Raw genomic sequence first — 5,011 nt, 5'->3', positions numbered from 1 at the left:
ATCTGCCCAACGTCATGCAGAAAAATTATTGCCAGATCCAGAATCCCGAACTGCTGACTCCCAGTCCTTAAACTTTATTCCACGTACCCTCTACCTTAATAGCATTGATGCATATGTTCAGCAAGCTTGTTGTATATAGCATGTGTATTCAGTACATTCGGTGCACAGTCGATGAATGCGTCCACTGAAAATATAAAGACGCTTACAGCATTCACTGACACTTCTTTTTGACATGTGCTAGTATTTAATGTTGCTGCTCCAGAGTTGAAAATGAGCCCAGGCTGAGGTAATTAAGGGCCCAGTTCTGTCAAGGGACTGTCCTTTCACTGCAGTGGCGCCGAGGGCACTCCGTATCTTGCATGATCAAGTCCGAAGTATACACAATGGTATTTTCTACAAATGTACAAAGAAACTCAGTTCCCTGCAACAAGCTCCCCACATTTTGAACAGGTTGAGTTGGAATACAGCTCTGCAGCTTCCCACTGATAATACTGGGGGGCTGCAGTAGAGCAAAATCCCCATGTACCAGGCCAAAAATGAAGAGGAAAACGGTACCCAAGAAAAGATGGCATCCACATATTGTAGCCCAGCTTCAGTCTGTTTCAAATGCATAATTTAATAAATAGTGGAGGATCTAAGTAGTGTTTTTTATAATGTTTTTGTTACCATTACTGTTAATAGAAAGGGAGGGGGCATAGGTGAGCAGCAATGAAAAAAAGAGATGTAAGGCAAAAGCTAAACCCCCAGATATATTACACAATAACGTCAATTAGATTGCTCCATTCATTTCAATAGTGGTTTTCAGATGGGGTAGAAATATCTGAAGTTATCAGCCATTATGGTATGGCTGCGCAGAGATGAGCTTTTTCCACCCACTGATCTGACGATCTTCGTAATCCCCAGCCCGTAAGGACCGACATTGCTGATGCTGATCGGGGTCATTCTCTTTCGATTTCTATATTTGTTGGGTCTGGCCCTCTTCAGCACAGAGTCTCGGCAGTTGTTTTTATTCTAAACTGCATGATATGGTAGGTTAGCAATGCTGTCCTTTTGGACTGATGCCAGATGAATGCAACCTCCATTACCTAAAGACTTCAGGCTACAACTGAGCATAGCAACACAAAGAAAAAACGCTTCCCCTCAGCCGCCTGAGTTTATCAACATTCCGAAAATGTTTGACTGATGAAAGGGAATGCTTTTGCCACATTCCTCCAAAATTGTTTTCCTTAACAGTGATAAAATGTCATTTTCTCAGTGGTATGCAATATCTTTATTTCCCTCTGACTGTGGGAGAAAAACCAAATTACCTCTAGCTTAATTGATATGGTTTTACTTGTTTTTTGTTTGTTTGTTTTTTTGCTGCTAATGTCTTTAGCTTTCAACAATATCTAACTGATTTCAGTTATGCAAAGCCAGGCATGTGCAACCGTGAATTAAGATGGCCTGAAATCCAAGTGCTATCATTTGATGGGCACAATCAAGTATAAATAATACATTCATCTTTTGTAAGGTCTTTTCCAAACAACTTCATTCCTCAGTACACAGCACGGAAAGGAAACATACATTTTTAAAGCATGAGAGAACTCCAGGCAGTTTCAGGGAATGCACATTGATTAAACAGCAATTCTGTGACATGGTTCCTAATGAGCAGAAAACAACATCCATTATTTCAGATTGCCAAATCAATCCCAGCTTCTTTTCTTTCTGGCTTCTCTCTCTTTTAGAAATATTTGCAAATTCCAGTCTGCTTGAAACCCACAGCACTCGTGTGACCACAAAAACACATATGCAAGCACATGTGTATACACAGAGCAATGGAATTATAACCATTGCACTCTATCATTTCGTGCTTGCAATTTCAAAGAGGTTATTTATTCTTGGTTTTAGCTTCGATGGAGAAGTAGTGGATTTTCTTATGTTCTCACAGTTCAGAAGGTTAACAACTATCCCATGTCCATACAAAAAATGTTCACATCCATGTCTGTCCTGGATTTCACAGTGATGAATCCACTGGTCTTATTCTCCCACCCCTCCCATGTGTGTTAAAGTTACAATCCAAGGATTTGAAGAATTTCAAAGGGAGAACAAAGAGTCACTAATGAAGACCACATGTGCAGCACACTGGGTCCCTCTTACTTTAGTATGGAACAAAGCTGAACAGTCAGAGGCTGCTCTCAGAAAAGGAAGCAAGGGGACCTCCTTTCCTCCCCCCTCCCACTTACCCACCAACAGTTTCTGAATTAAGATCACAATTATTTCTGACATTGCCATTTGATGTCAGAATAATCTGAGGAACGGGTATGTGTGTGTGTGTGTGTGTGTGTAAGCATCTTTACAGCAGAATGTTGTAAAGCCAAGAGAATTTGTTTCTCTGACAAAGTTTCAGTGACAACCCCCAAATCACACCCACATACTTACAAATGTACTGCAGCCTTTGGCTTGGGGGCAGCACATGGTGGTGGTACTTTTCATGAAGGATGACCTGTTTTAGGGATTCCTCTGCTACACGGTCTCCAAATCTGAATTAAGTCAATATTGTAAGTAGAGATGGGCAAAAACAAATAAACAAACAAACAAAAACCACCCTGGTTCTGAACGCTGCAAACTTTGAGGGGGATCTGAAGTCCAGAGCTGAATCTCACAACCGTGGCTCATCTCTGATTGTAACTGACTACAGTTATTTGAAACTTTCATCAAATTATGGATTTTGGCACTTGACAAAAGCAGTTTTCATATGCAGAAATGAAAAACATCCTCAAAGTTTGCAGTGAATTCCCTTTGCCAATGCATTTGGATATGGTACTCTGACTTCCTGTTGCAACATGCTGTTTAACAGTTGTGGCTTTCCATCCCAGAGGTGGCTGTGTTTCCGTGGTGAGTCAAATGATTTAATTTTTACAATGTACTTTGTAAAGCACTTTTGGGTTCCTGGTGAAATTTACCAGGCGGAATGGCCCTATAAGAAGGTCTCAGTATCCTCATCCTCCAGGAAAGAGAGACACAGCACTGGTGGCTGACAGCAGCAGCAGTGGACAGGGGTGAAGGGAAGGGTTTTGTAGCACCCTCCCTATCCTCATGCCTTCACCCTGTATGAAACCAGGACTCTGAGGGGGAGGAGGGAGGCAGAACCTTTACAGACCAAGAGCCCTGGTGTCATCAATTCCAGACTGTGAGCTATTTTGTGAAGTTGGGAGATTGACTGTTGGGTGCGGGAGGTTTGGGAAAGAGAAGTAACTGAACAGGGGATCAAGTAATGGTTCACAGGCCTTGGGCCACAGTGACATCAAGAGTGCGTACACTGTAACTGATCATTGGAGTTCCTTCCCTCTTGCACTTCACATCTGTAGGAACCCCTCCCTGTCCCGCACACAGCAGCAAAGAGAGTGAAAAATGCTGAGAACTTCAATGGCCTCTCTAGGTGCTCCAGAGAAGGGGAGGAAGGGGAATCATATAGGGAGAAAGGACTCATCAGCTGAGAGAGTTGTGGGGATGGTTTATAATTTTTAAATGATGCTAATAATCTCTCTGTAACCCTCTGTTCAGTGTGTGTTATGGGCACAAAGGGGACATACAATACACATTGGCTACGGGTATACTACACAGAGCTGCTGATGGGAATTGATTATGTCGGAAGAGGAAAAATACATAAAAACAATGATAGTCAGCTAAGGGTCCTTTTATCCAGAGGCTAGAAAGTATGTTAAGGAATTGTATGGTGTTCAGGTTAGATAGGGAATTCTTGAAATAATAATGGAAGCAAATTTTAAATGACTCAGAACCAATGAGCTGTGCACTTGCAGGACTCAAGACTGTGTAACTGTCTGGTCCTGTTACTGTTACTGTTAGCCTGCTTCCTTCCCTCCCAGTGCTTGTCCCATTGGTTGTTTCTTGGTTTTCATTAGACTGTGAACTCTTCAGGGTTGGGGCCATGTATTTGTGTAGGTGAATTTATATATTTGTACAGCACTTAACAAAGAGGGCACCCTGATTCTTAATAATTACAGCTGGTCAAAAGGGGAGGCAATTTTGTGGGGGGGGGAAATTCCCCATGTATTCATTTTGTTTTGTTTGCTTTGAAATTTTGAAATTTGAAAACTTTTGGTTTGGTGGGCTAGTAATAATCAGGATGAAAGACACTTTACATGGTAAGATCCCTTTGTCCTTGGCCTCCCCTTTTCCTGCTGTACCCTCTGTCTTGGTGTGCTCTGAGTGGCTTATACAGCTCTGTGCTCTGTATCCTGATAACTTGACTTGTTCACTCCTGACTAGTCTCCATCCATCAAGTCTCTCATTGCAGCCTCTCTGACTGACATCTCCTCCTGGATATCTCATTCTTCACTGAAACTTAACATGACAAAACCCAGCCCCCTTATTTCCTCCTTAACTCCACCCCTCACCCACATTCTGTTTCCCTGTTGACTACCATACCATCCTGTCTGTCACTTGGACCCCAAACCTAGGGTTATCTTGGGAGAATGGGAGAGGAGGGAGTCAAATATCCAAGCTGTATCCAAATCCTGACACTAGTCCCTGCATATCATCTCTAAGATCTGATCTTTCCTTTCTGTCATGACACCTAAACCCCCCATTCAAATACTCATTGTTTCCTGACTAGATTACTTCCCCTCCCTGGCTGACACCAATCTCAACCTCCTCCAGTCTGTCTGAACTGCTAAGTTGCTCTGACCATATCCTTCCGTCTCTGAATTCCTTCACTGGCTCCATCTCTTCTGCCACTTCAAGTTCAAGATTCTCATCCTAAATTCTGCTTTCTGACTGGCCACTTCTTGCACAACAATGATCCCTTCTACCCATGGAATCTATGGAATCCATCCAACTATCTCTCTCAATGGTTTCCACCACACTGCCCTGTATGCATGAAGGCCTTTCCTGAGCTGGTCCACAAAGCTACTACTCTGTCCAAGTTCATATGCCTCCCAAAGACCCACTGCTGCCAAGATGATTACAAGAAATTAGATGATTGCAAGTGGAAAGTATTATCGTGATGAAG

At 42.6% G+C, this 5,011-nt stretch overlaps 1 long non-coding RNA gene across 1 annotated transcript; it reads right to left on the bottom strand.

Annotated features, from left to right (window-relative positions):
• Positions 1–242: 242 nt before the first annotated feature.
• LOC120396917 lies at positions 243–4,749 on the bottom strand. Its single transcript, XR_005593536.1, has 3 exons — positions 4,688–4,749; positions 2,419–2,519; positions 243–393 (listed from the first exon to the last, which is right to left on the bottom strand). It is a non-coding gene; the product is annotated as an uncharacterized LOC120396917 (long non-coding RNA).
• Positions 4,750–5,011: the final 262 nt, after the last annotated feature.

This window comes from Mauremys reevesii, linkage group 1 (assembly GCF_016161935.1).
Source record: "Mauremys reevesii isolate NIE-2019 linkage group 1, ASM1616193v1, whole genome shotgun sequence".
In the NCBI taxonomy this organism is placed as follows: domain Eukaryota; kingdom Metazoa; phylum Chordata; order Testudines; family Geoemydidae; genus Mauremys; species Mauremys reevesii.
Note: the sequence above shows the minus strand (reverse complement) of the source record. Positions and strands in the feature narration are given on the sequence as shown.